Genomic DNA, 16,196 nt, shown 5'->3' on the forward strand with positions numbered 1-16,196 from the left:
TCAAGAAAATCCACAACAACAGAACAAACAACCCACTTAAGAGATGGGCCAAGGACCTCAACAGACATTTTTTGAAAGAGGAAATCCAAATGGCCAACAGACACATGAAAAAATGTTCAAGATCACTAGCCATCAGAGAAATGCAAATCAAAACCACAATGAAGTTTCACCTCACCCCGATGAGAATGGCTCACATTCAGAAATCTACCAACAACAGATGCTGGAGAGGATGTGGGGAAAAAGGGACACTAACCCACTGTTGGTGGGAATGCAAACTGGTTAAGCCACTATGGAAGTCAGTCTGGAGATTCCTCAGAAACCTGAACATAACCCTACCGTACAACCCAGCCATCCCACTCCTTGGAATTTACCCAAAGGAAATTAATTTGGCTAATAAAAAAGCCATCTGCACATTAATGTTTATTGCAGCTCAATTCACAATAGCTAAGACCTGGAACCAACCCAAATGCCCATCAACAGTAGACTGGATAAAGAAATTATGGGACATGTACTCCATAGAATACTATACAGCAGTAAGAAACAATGAAACCCAGTCATTTGCAGCAAGATGGAGGAATCTGGAAAACATCATGTTGAGTGAATTAAGCCAGTCCCAAAGAGACAAATTTCATTTGTTTTCCCTGATCGGCGACAACTGAGCACCAAAGGGGAAACCTGTGGAAGTGAAATGGACACTATAAGAAACTATGACCTGATCAGCTCTTGTCCTGGCTCTAGATGTACAATGTAATACTTTATCCTTTTTAGTATTTGTTGTTGTTGTTGTTCTTGTTGTTCTAGTACTAGTGGTTGAACTCTGTAATTAACACACAATTATTCCTAGGTGTTTAAATTTTAACTGAAAAGTGATCCCTGTTAAATATAAGAGTGGGAATAAGAGAGGGAGGAGATGTACAATTTGGGACATGCACAATCTGACTTGCCGCAAATGATGGAGTTAGAAATGTACCAGGGGATTCCAATACAATCCCATCAAGGTGGCATGTATCAATGCCATCTCACTAGTCCAAGTGATTAATTTCAGTTCACAACCGATGGCTCTGATAGGTCTAAGAATCAAAGGGATTACACAAACAAGACAAGTGTCTGCTAATACTAACTGATAGAATCAAAAAGGGAGAGAAAGATCCAACATGGGAAATGGGATACACAGCAGACTCATAGAATGGCAGGCATCCTAAACAACACTCTGGCCTCAGAATCAGCCCTTAAGGCATTCGGATCTGGCTCAAGAGCCCATGAGAGTATTGTAGGCATGGAAAGCCAAGACACCATGGAAAAGAAAAAAAAAAAAAGAAGAAGACCTAAATGAAAGATCTCTGTGAGTGAGATCCCAGTGGAAAGAACGGGGCCATCAAAGAAGGAAGTACCTTTCTCTGAAGGGAGGAGAGAACTTCCACTTTGACTATGACCCTATCGGAATAAGATCAAAGTCAGCGAACTCTAAAGGCTTCCATAGCCCTGGCAACTCATGACTAGAGCCTAGGGAGATTACTGACGCCATGAACAGGAGTGTCAAATTGTTAAGTCAGCAACAGGAGTCACTGTGTACTTATATCCCATGTGGGATCTGTCCTTAATGTGTTGTCTAATGTGCAGTGATGCTATAACTAGTACTGAAACAGTATTTTTACACTTTGTGTTTCTGCGTGGGTACAAACTGATGTGATCTTTACTAATTATATACTGAATCGATCTTCTGTATATAAAGATAATTGGAAATGAAAAAAAAAAAAAAAACCCTGGTGTTAAATTGGAAATGGCATAGAAAATTAATTAATTTTTTTAAAAAAAATATTGTGTAGGATCTCTGTCTTTAATGTGCTGTACACTGTTATTTAATGCTATAACTAGTACTCCAACAGTATTTTTTTTTCACTATGTGCTGCTATATGGCAGCAAACTGTTGAAATCGTTACCTAATATATACTAAACTGATCTTCTGTATATAAAGAGAATTGGAAATGAATCATGATGTGATTGGAAGGGGAGAGGGAGCGGGAAAGGGGAGGGTTGCGGGTGGGAGGGAAGTTTTGCGAGGGGGAAGCCATTGTAACCCATAAGCAGTACTTTGGAAATTTATATTCATTAAATAAAAGTTTAATTTAAAAAAAAAAAGACTTCCCATAAGGGATGCAGGCATCCCAACCAGCTAATTAACTGCCCAAATTTCTGCCATATCAACATCTTTCAGTTTAACAAATATAGGTTTAGGCTATTGTTTTTATAATGTTGTATTACATTCTATAAATATAACTAAATTAATTAGTTGTGTTTGAACACTGGGTCTATTTTCAAAATTTTACTACTATAAAGCATTCTGCTTTCCAAGATCATTACACATATATTTTTATGTATTTATGAAGCAAAAATTCTTAGAAATAGAATTGGTCGAAGGATATCTAAATTTATGAGAGGTTTTTATACATGTGTGTGACTATGTTCTAATAAAAATTTACCCATGGACACTGAAGTGTGAATTTCTTGCAATTTCTATATGTTTCAAAATTTTATTCTTCTTTTGATTTTTCATTCATTTAAAAGTTTTTAAAAAAATACTAGCCTACACAAAGTACCTGATTTGGTCCATGCTATAGAAAGCTGATAGATCTAGATAGAAGTTCCGTGTGCTTCATCAGTCTTGATTTTTAACTTACATAAGCAAGAGAGGAGATGGCATGAATGAGGGAGCAACTATTGAAGATTCGTGTGCCCTTTAGTCCAAGGAAAGAGTTGCACCCATCCACAATCCAAACTGACTCCAAATTCTGATCTTCAATTTACTACTGGTGTGGACTTAACCAAATGAGCTTCTTTGAACTTTTTAGATTTTTCTGACCTATAATGAAATAGTGATCATCTGGATGATATCCCTAGCTCACTTGGAAATAGTTAACTAATGGTCAGTATTTTTCCATGTTTTGGAAAATTCACACATGAGACATTGCAATAATATATTGCATTCATGTGTGAAATGAACAGCCATGCTGATATTCATAACCAGTTACATTTAATTGCCTTCCTTACAATTGATCTAATAGATTCCAAGATGCCAGATTAGAGAGTGACATGATGCGCTAGACTGGGGATAACATGAAACAAAATGGTGTAGGAAGTGCATTTTCAGAGAATTGGAGAGAAAACTGCCCTAGAAATCCTACAAGGTGAGCTTCCAGAAACTCAGTGGACTGGGGTTGGATGCACAGTTGGACCAGTGGAGGGTGTGGATGAGCAGCATGAACACAAACACAACACATGGCTGTGCAAACACATGGAGACCAAATAACATGTTCCTGAATGAACAGTGGGTCATAGAAGAAATCAAAAGAGAAATCAAAAAATTTTAGAAACAAATGAAGATGACAATAGATCATATCAAAACATCAAAAGCAGTGTTAAGAGGGAAGTTTATATCAATTGGTGCCCACGTGAAGAAGCTAGAAAGGTACCAAATAAATGAGCTATCAATGTATCTCAAGGACCTAGAGAAACAACAGCAAAAATCTCCCATTTTTGGATTGGAAGAATCAACATCATCAAAACGGTCATGCTACCAAGAGAAATTTACAGACTCAATGTGACCCCAATCAAAATACCAATGACATTCTTCTCAGATCTAGCTAAAATTCATATGGAAACACAAGAGATCCCAATTAGCTAAAACAACCTTATACAACAAAAACAAAGCCAGAGACATCACAATATTTGATTTCAAGACATACTACAGGGCATTTACAATCAAAATAACCTGGTACTAGCAAAGAAACCAGACTTCATACCAATGGATCAAAATAGAAACTCCAGAAATCAATTTACAACCAACCTATCTTTGACAAAGGAGCTAAAATCAATCCCTGGATCAAGGACTGTCTCTTTAATAAATGGTGCTGGGGAAACTGAATCTCCACAAGCAGAAATTTGAAACTAGATCCATTCCTAACACCTTACACAAAAAACACTCAAAATGTATCAAAGACTTAAACCTACAACCTGATATCATCCAATTACTAGAGAACATTGGGGAAACTCTGCAAGACATTGGCATAGGCAAAGACTTCTTGGAAAAGACACCAGAAGCACAGGCAATCAAAACCAAAATAGATAAATGGGACAACATTAAGCTGAGAAGCTCTGCACTGCAAAAGAAACACTCAGCAAAGTGAAGAGAAAAACAACAGAATGGGAGAAAATATTTGCAAGCTACATGACTGATAAAAGGTTAACATCAAAAATCTATAAAGAGTTCAAGGAATTACACAGCAACAAAACAAATGATTCAGTTAATAAATGGTCAAAGGCCTTGAACAGGCATTTTTCAAGATAGGAAATTCAAATGGCCAACAGACACTTGAGAAAATGCTCAGGATCACTAGCCATCAGAGAAATGCAAATCAAAACCACAATGAGTTTTCACCTCACTCCAGTTAGAATGGCTCTCATACAGAAATCAACAGATGACAAATGCTGGTGAGGATGTAGGGAAACAGGAACCCTGGTCCACTGTAGGTGGGGTGTAAACTAGTGCAGCCATTGTGGAAGACAATATGGAGATACCTCAGAAATCTGAACACAGACCTACCATATGATCCAGCCATCCCCAAAATTTTGGGAATTTACCCAAACCAAAATAACTCAGTATATGAAAGAGTTATCTGTACCCCCATGTTCATTGCAGCACAATTCACAATAACTAAGATATGGAATCAACCCAGATGTCCATAAACTGTTGAGTGGATAAAGAAATATGGTATGTATTGGTATATATCCACTATGGAATACTGCACAATGGTAAAAAAAAAAAATGAAATCCTGTCTTTTCCAATAAGATAGTCACAACTGGAAATCCTTATATTTAATGAAATAAGCCAGTCCCAAAAAGACAGATACCATATGGATAAAGAAAGTGTGGTATATAAACACTATGGAGTACTATTCAGCTATAACCAAAAAAAAAAAAAAAGAAAGAAAGAAAGAAAGAAAAAAATGAAATCCTGTCTTTTGGAACAAGATGGACCCAACTGGAAATCCTGATACTTAATGAAATAAGCCAGCCCCCAAAAGACAGATATCATATGTTCTCCCTGATCTGGGGTAACTAATAAAAGTACCTGAAATGTAATGTATGGAAGTGAAATAAACATTTTGAGATTTGATGATTGCTTATAGCTCTCGTCTTTTCTGTTGAGGAACAGTGTTTTGTTTTGTATTTTTTTTCTCTTCATATTATTTGTTGAACTCTTTTACTTAGAGTAAGGTTAACTATACAATAATTAAGTATACTGAAATAATATCTTTATAAATATTAAGAGTGGGAATGCAAGAGGGAGAGGGAGGAAGTGCTAGAGTGTGGGCGAAAGGGAGAGTAGGAGGGAAAGTGCCACTATGTTCCTAAATCTGTAAATATGAAATATATGAAACTTCTCTGATGTCCAGTATAATTTGAAGGGATTTTGGTTAGAGGAATTCCAGATCCAGGTAGGGAAATTCTGGGTCTAGAGTAGAAGGTAACTACATATGTATCTCCTCCCCCAGACCAACTGAAGTCCATTAGGCTATCATAAATTCCCTAGAAAGCAGGTGATCACTGACCAAATCAAAGAAAGTGCATAAGCAACACTGACCAACCAGAAACTTGGAGATGAACAGAGCATACTCCTCTCAGCCCTAGTTTCCCAACTTCAATCCACAAGAACTTCACTCCTATCTCCTCAGGGATCCTGGGAATAAAATGAGAGATGCCTGGGTCCTTGCTCTATGCTTTTACAATAAATACCTACTTTCTCCACCACCACCACCCTCATGTCAGTGATTGGCTTTCTGCCCCAGGACACTATAGCAATACCTTCATCTAGTTTTAAGGGCTTGTTCTGCAACATAAATTTATATAAATTGGTCCCTGTGCAGAAATGTTTTAGGCTCTAGGAAAATATGAATCTTGTAATTCTTTTTTAAAGTGGTGATATAAAGGAAATTTTTAAAAATATGTTTGTAGACTTCAGGGGTAAATTAAACTAAAACATCATTTTCTAAGGAACTATTCAGCATTTTCACCTTAATCAAATGAAGCTGGCTTCATTACAATATAATACACAGTGAAAACCTGCACATCTTCATCATTATAATGTGACAAGCAGTATGCTTAATTATGAAGTTTGAAGATTAAAAGTATTTCAAGCTTTACCAGCATTAAAAGAATGAAAACTCAATGACTCAGCAAACCTGGCTTCCAGAATCATGAACCTTTCATTCAATCTAAACACTGAAATATATCATTGTTTATGAAAGGAAAATCAAATAAAGTAAGCTTTATAAGATTGAAGTCTGCCTGAAGTACAGTCATTTCCACTTGTCTTCTTAGATCTCTATAGAAGAAAAAGATTTTTGTACTCCTGAAATAATCGATAGGAACCAGAGGGCTGGTATGAATTTGTTTAGTGAAGCCATTGAAATTAAAATTAATTTAGAGAGCTGTCTACCATGTTCTGGAACTGACCATTCCTGTTTCATAATTTCAAATAAGTGATTTTTAAACAATGTCAAGAGCTAGCAGCTGCCCCGGACTGTGTAGGCATCAATGTGTGATGCTGAGTCACTTAACCCTGTGCTTCAGGGATGTGTTGACTAACAAGTCCTAACAAGGTGTCAATGGGAAAAAAATTAAACACAACTGCTATAGCCATCTCCTGTACATAACTACTGGACTTACATAACATGGACTCTGATGATTTTCTCTATTTCTCTTTGTCTGCCTTCCTGAGCATCACTCTGTGAAAGACACCATAGATTGCATTTTTAAGACAAAATGAAAAAGACGAAACTACAGAAGAGTTCATTTGAAAGGCTAAATGGCTATGCTAGGACATCAAAAGAATACCAGTGATATAGTAGAACAGGCACTGTTATAAGTGCTTTACATAGATAGTAGTTATTTTAAAACCTGTTCCAAAATCCTTTGACATGCCTCCTCATTGAAAGTTGGGGTCTATCTTGCTTCCTCCAGATTCTGGAGCCATGTTAGTGACTTTTTAAAAAAATTTATTTATTTACTTGAAAGAGTTACAGAGAGAGAGAAGGAGAGCAGAAAGAAAGGAGAGAGAGAGAGAGAGAGAGAGAGAGAGAGAGAGAGAGAGAGGTCTTCCATCTGCTGGTTCACTCCCCAGTTGGCCGCAATTGCCAGAGCTATGCTGATCCGAAGCAAGGAGTCAGGAGCCAGGATGTCTGTAGTGCTGGCATTCCATATGGGCGCTAGTTCGAGTCCTGGCTGCTCCACTTCTGATCCAGCTCTCTGCTGTGGTTTGGGAAAGCAGTAGAAGATGGCCCAAGCCCTTAGGCCCCTGCACCTGCATGGGAGACCCAGAAGAAGCTCCTAGCTCCTGGCTTCGGATCGGTAGCTCCAGCTGTTGCAGCCATCTGGGGAGTGAACCAACGGATGGCAAACCTCTCTCTCTCTCTCCTTCTCTCTGTGTAACTCTGACTTGCAAATAAATAAATAAATCTTTAAAAAAAGAAAAGACTACAGTTTCCATGTGGCTCTCTTGGGATGATCAATTTGAATGAAGGGAAATGTAAAAAGTCCAGCTACCCTGAAAATGACTCTAAAGAGAAGCCATTTATATCCATTCTAGTGGAAATCAGTCTCAGCTGAGCTCCTGGCTGAGAACATCCTTTGTGATAATCCAAATTTCTGAATCACAAAATGTAAGCAGCAGTAAAAAGGTTATTTTATGTCACTAAGATTTAGGGCAATAATCTGTAAACAACAACAACAAAAAAAACCCTACTGTTCATTTAATCCTCAGAATAGCCTTACTAGATGGTCACTCTTATTCCTATTTTCTAGATAAAGAAATTGACTCCCAAAGATGCAAAGTGGCATTGCAAACATCACATGGCTTGTGACTAGCAATGCTAATATTTGAAACCAGATAAACATTAAGAGTATTGCTCTTAAGCATCTCATCTTGAAATGGATTTTATCATCACTGAACTTATATGCTGCTTCAGATTCTGTTGGCTGCACTTGTCTCTGGATGTTGTAGTTCCAGCTCCTCTGTAGTGATCAGTACTGTGTGGATTCTTGCTAACTTCAGCTTGGCTAATATACCCACCACATACTCTCAGTTAATGACTCAGAAATTCCTACTGATGCTGTCATGAGACAATGTTAAGACCCCGTGTGAGTCCAAAGACTGCAGAGACTCTAACACCTCATAAAGCAAAACAAATATCAACTTTTGTCCCTTCTTTCTACAGATGCTCTCCCAAGATGCTGTTGTGCTGAGAAATCAGTTTCAAAAAGTAAGTTTCTAGATCATGCCATCAATAGCATTTGATAATAAGAAGCACTGACCTGGGTGATGCCCTCCCTATTAGCTATGCCTTCCTCCAGCTTCCTCCCTTTTTTCTTCCTTTCTACCACCCTTGGATTGCACTCCTTAAAAAGTAATGTAAAAGCCACTGTTTCAAGCTCTGCTTTCTGAGCTCAGACCAAGATAATATCTGAACATATTTTCAGTATATACCTTTGTTTTGCATATTTTATACTTCTAAGATAAATAATATTATGAGGTCATTTTGCAAATTGTTTTTGTTCATTCAACACCATGAATTAGAAAGTTTAACATGTTGATATATGGAGTTTTATTTCATTTATGTGAAATACTAAAAATACTACTCCATTGTATGTATACATCATAGGTAATTTATCAGTTCTCTTGTATATGGATATGTACACATATCATTTTTAAATTTGCCTCCCCAAAATTTAGTGCAATAATTATTCTTATCTTCCTGTGCATGTACATCATTAAGTGTTTCCAGGATCTTCTTAGAAGGAAATTATGAGAAGGCAAGTGTTGTGGTACAGCACTGCTGCTTGTGACACTGGCATCCCAGTGTTCTGGCTACTTTGCTTTTGGTCAAGCTTATGGCTAATGTGCCTAGGAAGGCAGCAGAAAATGGCCCAAAGACTTGATAGCCCCCTCCTATGTGGGAGAATAGGATGGAGTTACAGGGTCCTAGCTTCAACCTGGCCCAGAAATGCATATTGTGACTATTTGGAGCGTGTACCAACAGATGGAGGGTCTCTCCTTCTTTTTCTGTTTTCCCCTCTCCCTGTCACTGTTCCCTTCAAATAAATAATTTTAAAAGGGAACTATTGGATTGAGATGTGCATTTCATTTTTACTAAATATTGCCAAATTAATTTCCAAATGATGTTAAAAATTAAATTCTCACCAGTAGTTCTACATATTTGTTTTAATTTTTTCTTTTTTAAAAAAGTTTTACCTTTTTTTTTGAAAGTCAGAGTTACAGAGAGAGATATCTTCCATCCATTGGTTCATTCCTCAAATGTCTGCAATGGCTGGAGGTGGGCCAGTCAGAAGCCAGGAGAGAGGAGCTTCATCCAGGTCTTCCATGTGTGTGTAGGGACCCAAGCACTTGGGCCATTTTCTGCTGCCTTCCTAGGCACATTAGCAGGGAGCAGCCAGGACGTGAAACAGAGCTCATAAGGGATGCTGTTGCTGCAGGTGGAGACTCATCCTTTTATGCCACAGTGCCAGCCCCTACATATTCATTTAAAAAAATCTTTTATCCACCTTTTTTAAAATGTTCAGTTATTTATTTTCATCTATTTGAAAGGCAGAACATGAGAGAGGAAAGAAGAGAGAGGAGAGAGAGAGAGAGAGAGAGATCAATCTTCCATCTGCTGATTCCCTATCCAAATGGCCAGGCTAAGCCAGTCAGGCCTAAGCCAGAACTAAGCCATGAGCCTAGAACTCCATTTGAGTTTCCCACATGAGTGGCTGGGGCTCAAGCACTTGACTCATCATCTGCTTCCTCCAAGGAAGCATTAGCAAGGCGCTGAAATGAAAGCCAAGCACTCTGATATAAGATGTGGGTATTCAAAGAGGCAGTTTAACCCACTGTGCCATTATATGCACCCCAGGTCTACATATTCTTAACAAAAGTTGGTGTTGATGTTTAATTTTATGGAATTGGAAAATTAAAAAATTATTGTTTTTATTTGCATTTCATAGACTATTGATAATATTGAACATATTAATCATTATTGAGGCAATAGACGAGCTATGAGTATATTCTCATTTCTCAATTTTTCAATTATTTTTCTTTAATCATTAATTATTTTCCAATAATTATTAAAATTTAGAGTCAATCCTGCTGATTAAATAATCCAAGAATGAATTCTATGAAGTAGAATATCAGAGGAATGTAATAGAATTTTTATGGGATAGGATAGGGAGGAGAATTTTAGGCAGATTACCAAGCAGTCATACATGAAGAAGTTATATTTGAGCTGGTGCCAAGCCATGTGAAGACATAGTGAGGGAAAGACCAGCCATACAATGTTCTGGAGGCTCCAGTGTGTTTGGAGAGGAAGCAGCTATGATATAAAGTCAGATCATGAAGAGCCTTACCAACTACAGAAAAGGAATTTACATGAATATGGACCATGGGATTTGGCTCCTGAGAGGCCACTGGGACTGCCCTCTATGGACAGATCAATTATGTAAACTAAGGTTGCCCAAGACAACACTTGGAATATATCTCTTAACACACACACTGGGAGTAACTCCAAGGTTGATGTGCTCTCTCTCCTCAAACCCCAAAATTAAAATATCACTGCAATTATCATACACTTCTGAATATTAGACACATGACACTGCAACCATGCTTCACTTCCACTTTTTTTTTTTTTAATTTTTGACAGGCAGAGTGGACAGTGAGAGAAAGAGAGACAGAGAGAAAGGTCCTCCTCCTTGCGGTTGGTTCACCCTCCAATGGCCGCCACAGCTGGTGCAACACGCTGATCCAAAGGCAGGAGCCAGGTGCTTCTCCTGGTCTCCCATGGGGTGCAGGGCCCAAGCACTTGGGCCATCCTCCACTGCACTCCCTGGCCACAGCAGAGAGCTGGCCTGGAAGAGGGGCAACCGGGACAGGATCGGTGCCCCGACCGGGACTAGAACCCGGTGTGCCGGCACCGCAAGGCGGAGGATTAGCCTAGTGAGCCGTGGCGCTGGCCCCACTTCCACTTCTAATGTGTTTCCATAGAGTAACAATGGACTCTTTCCAAGACCCGCTTTTATTAATTACTATGAGCGTTTATATTATTACAAGCTCTCATGCACTTACTCAGCATCCTAGATTATGCTGACTGCAGCAATCTTTTCCAAAACCCAGCCAGAGTTCTCCTCTGCTCAGTCTATTGCCAAGAACACTTATTTCTATACAAATATGGCAACCTAGCATCTGGCCACTATCAAAATGTGTACTTCTATTAAAAATACAGGAAAACCTTCAGGGTTACATACATTTATCTACATCTGTCTTAATCTTTTTTAAAAAAAGTTTTATTTATTTATTTAAAAGGCAGAGTTACAGAGAGGCAGAGGCAGAGAGACAGACAGAAAGACAGAGAGAGAGAGGTCTTCCATCTGCTGGTTCACCCTCCAGATGACAGCAATGTCTGGAACTGCACCAATCTGAAGCCAGGAGCCAGGAGCTTCCTCCAGGTCTCCCACGTGGGTGCAGAGGCTCAAGGACTTGGGCCATCTTCTACTGCTTTCCCAAGCCATAGCAGAGAGCTGAATAGGAAGTGGAGCACCTGAGACTCCAACCAGTGCCCATATGGGATACAGGCACTGCAGGCAGCAGTTTTACCCGCCACGCCATAGCGCTAGCCCCCTGTCCTGATCTTACAATATCCTTTCACAAGCTTTCTATTGTTCAGTCACAGGTTTTCTCTTCTGGCCTAAAGGCACTCCATCTTGGGATACCGTCTTTGGAAAATCTCACAGCCAATCCAATATCTTGCACAGTGAGATACCAATAACATGAAGTGATTATAGTGGAGCTGGTTCATTGATTGGTGTAACTAAGCAGATGAACTTGATCTTTAATTTGGCTTCAACAGCCTTCATACATTAAAAAGTAAGAGCATCAAAAAAGCATTATATATAAAACCTTTAGAGAGGACAGCTTTCTTAACAAAAAAATTTAAAAGTGGGGTTTTCAATGGTTCATGAGAAGTAAACCATAATGGTAATATTGATTCTCTACCACAGCGTTATTTCTAAAACTGGCCTTTACCATGCTTATTAAAGGTTCTCCCACCTCCAGATGACTCATTGACTCAAGGGCATCTGAAAGTGGAAAGGAATATGAGCTCTTCTTCATCTTCTACCTTCAGCAGAAAAACTCTTTCCTATGCCCTTGAGAATCTTCCATTAACATGATTCATTGCACTTTTTCAAAACTGTCACAGCTACATAATCCTTAGAATTATAGTACAAAGTGGAGGCAGAACTGTGAAGCCAGATTTCAGTTGTCTCTATCATTTACTGTGTAACCTCAGACTGGTTATGTAACCATTGGTGTATAGGTTTTCTCTTCTTTAAATGTTGACTTTTACATTAATTGGTTGATGCACCTAAAGCATACCTTGACATACAGTAAGTATGCAATTTACACTATCTGCTATTAAACTCTTCTGACAAATGCCCTATTCCTTTGATGTTTCCATAAAATATCACTCAGAAAATTACCTTACTGATTAATTCACAGCTTACATAGGCCATCAAGCTTGAACTCATCCATCCACTTTTCTTATTTACTTAACTTCTTCATTCTTATTAAAAAAAAAAAACTCCAATCATAGTATTCATTCTTCTACCCAAGGATGATCACTCCAGCTATGTTCCAGATGTAGGCTCCTTCAAAACCTTGTTCATTAATTATCCCTTCTGCCAGATATCCTCAACATCACCCTCCTTTAATGATTCTTTAATTCTGGCCCATAAACATGTCTTATTTTCTAAAAATCTCATGGTACAACTATTTTTTAAAACAATTTGGCAATTTCTTACAATGCTAATCAAAATCATATCATTAAATCCAGAAATCATGCTTCTAGGCACTTAACCAAGAGTTGAAAACTCACCTCTCCACAAAAAGCTACACACAAATGTTTGTAGTAACATTGTTCATAATTACCAAAAATTGGAAACAATCAAAATGTCCTTCAACAGGTAAATGGATAACAAAGTGTGGTACATCCATACGATGAGAAATTATTCAGCAATAAGAAGAAATGAGCTATCAAGCTACCAAAAACATGGAGTAATCTTTAATGCATACTACTAAATGGAGAAGCCTATCTGAAAATACTGTGTACTGTATTATCCCAACTATGTAATTTTCTGGAAAAGGAAAAACTCTGAGACAGTGAGAAGATCAGTGGTTGCCACAGGCAAGAAAAGAGGTGGCAAAAAATGAACAGATGGAGCACAACGGATTTTTAGGGCAGCGAAACTATTCTGTATGATATGGTAATGATAGATAAATGACATGATTTGGCAAAATTTATAGATCTGTATAACACAAAGAGAAAACTCCAATGCAAATCATAGATTTTAGGTAATTGAGTTTAGGTTCAATATTTCTGTAAACTTAAAACTGCTAAAGAAATAAGGACCAGCGCTGTAGTGCAGCAGGTTAAAGCCCCAGTCTGCAGTGCCAGCATCCCATATGGGCACCGGTTTAAGTCTCGGGTGCTCTACTTCCAATCCAGCTCCTTGCTAATGCACCTAGGAAAGCAATAGAAGATGGCCCAAGTCCTTGGGCCCCTGCACCCATGTGAGAGACCTGGAAGAAGTTTCTGGCTCCTGGCTTTGGACTGGCATAAGTCCAGCCATTGCAGCCATCTGGGGAGTGAACCAGTGGATGGAAGACCTCTCTCTCTCTGTCTATCTGCCTGTGCTTCTTTGCAACTCTGCCTTTAAAATAAATAAATAAATCTTAATATATATATATATATAATGCTAAAGAAATAAGTTTATTAATAATGTATTTTTAAATCTCAAGGTTTGTATAAATCATTTCACAGCAATACTTATATTTGTATTTGATTGAATAAATGGGAGGAGTGTGTGTGTGTGTGTGTATCATGGGATGGAAAATTTGAATGCCATTTGAAAATTCTGCCTACTCTATAATTCTACCTATCTTATTCTGCCACATTTTCACAGTATCCTTTGTGACAATAGACTAAAATTCATGTCCCTGTACTTCCAAAATAGGACCTTACCTTTCTCTTTCCATAATTTGCCTGAGTTATTTTATTTTTTCCATTGTTTCAACTTTTTTTATGCAGTGTCAAGCACAGAACTGATCTATTCCACCTAATTAACTCTTTTGGATTCCATACACATATTTCAAGATGCCTTTTAATTATATTCATTGAGTTTTTCAAAAGAGACTCAAGGAAAATTCATCAATGCTCCAATATGCACAAGAAAATAAGAACATGATTCTCCCTGTCAACTTGTTCTGTCTTTGTATGAGATCACCATTTACTCATTTGAAACAGGAACTCTGAGCACTTGATATTTTTGGAAGAGTTAGTATAAACCAAGGCCTCACTTAATTTTTTACAAGTATTAATATGTAGTCCTCACAATATCTTTAAGGGTAAGTTCCTGTTATTTGAATACCTTGGCACAGAGCTTTTCACTTTTTCAGAGAAACATTAAGTAAGTGGCAGGACTATAACCAAAATGGTTTGCCTCAAGACTAGCCAGTACCCACTGTACTATTTTGCTTTCCTCATGCTCACTTGATCATCAGATATTATTAATTCTACCTCTACAATATAATTCAAACTCATATCTTTATTTGCATCTCTGCTATCATAAGCTTGATTCAAGATCTCATGGACTATCTCTCTAATTTCCTGACTGATATTCCTACCTACAGTTTTTTTGTGTTTCAAACAACCTCTACCTTCCTGTCACATCATTAACACTTAAAGGAAATGAAATGTTTACTTCCCTGCTTAAAGTATTCCTACCAAAATTTCTTAGACTGCCATACCAAGTCTTTCTCCATATGATTACTGCTTGTATTTTCTGATTCTTCCTTTTGTTCATGACTAAATCTGCATTTATGTCTCTTTACATGTGTATCCTTCCTTCAACATTCTGAATTCCTGAATTCCTCCAATATAGGACAGTCACTGGAATATAAAATTGACTCAATAAAAATCTATCTTGCTTGGTTTCAAGGTCCATATTTCCAGATTCATATTAAAAGCCAACTTCAAGATAGTAAACAATTTGTTCATTTCCATGGCTGAAAATACCAATATATTCATATAGGTCTTGCTATATGGATTGGAACACATGTTGTTAATTATACAACAGATATTTCTGATGAAGTCAGGCCTGAGTTCTGATTCCTCATTCTAAAGATCTTCCAATATCTTTGTTTTAAAAAGCTATATGACCATGTCTTTTTGTTCATTTGTTTGTTTTACAAGTAGTTGGAGCCACAGCAATGGTTCTCTATTCAGGCTGTTTCATCCCACTCCATCTCACTCCAATTTGTTTTACTGCATCTAACAGTAATCCAGCTACAAGCTTCATAGGCATTTGACCACTACGATGGAAGGAAAAGTAAGCTGAACAGTAAGTATCACACAATTGCTCTCAAAACTACAATAGACCACATTTCCTCACAGCATTATTCAAATGTCCTTATTCAATGAGTAATTAACTGATAACCACAAATACATAGTTTCGTGGACTTTGCATGCCTGCTTTGGTAAAACAAGCAAAGTTAGTTGCTTGCGGTTATCATCAAATAAATAAATTCTCACAACTGAGAACTTTGAAACTTCTTTCTCTCACTTACTAAGCTCGCCTTTCTTTCTCATTTACACTTCTAATAAATGGCATGCTATTACTTTCCTGCTAACCCCCCTGGGTGGATTCCTGACCTCCTCGCTAGAAGTGCCAATAATACCAGGGTTAGCGACTGCTCTGCGCTTTCCCAAAGCTCCTCCTCCCCAGACTGTGACAGCTCTTCTGATGCTGAGGTTGGGAAGCAGGACTAAGGACACTCCTGGGGCACAGCTCGGAGGGGGGGAACCGAATCCTGGAGGCTGAAGAGGCCACGCAGGGGACCGGCGCGCGCGTGCCATGCGGAGCGTGGACTCTGTCGGTCATCCCCTTGCTGCTGCAACTGCCCCCGACTCGCCTCTCCGACTGCGCTGCCCGGCGCGGGCTGCTGTCCACAGTGGGAGGTGCTGAAAGCAAGGAGCGGGCGCGGGGGCGGCGAGGCGGACAGCTCCTCCGAGCGCCCCCCTCCCCGCTCCGC

The sequence above is a fragment of the Lepus europaeus genome, chromosome 1 (genome assembly GCF_033115175.1).
Source record: "Lepus europaeus isolate LE1 chromosome 1, mLepTim1.pri, whole genome shotgun sequence".
NCBI lineage: Eukaryota > Metazoa > Chordata > Mammalia > Lagomorpha > Leporidae > Lepus > Lepus europaeus.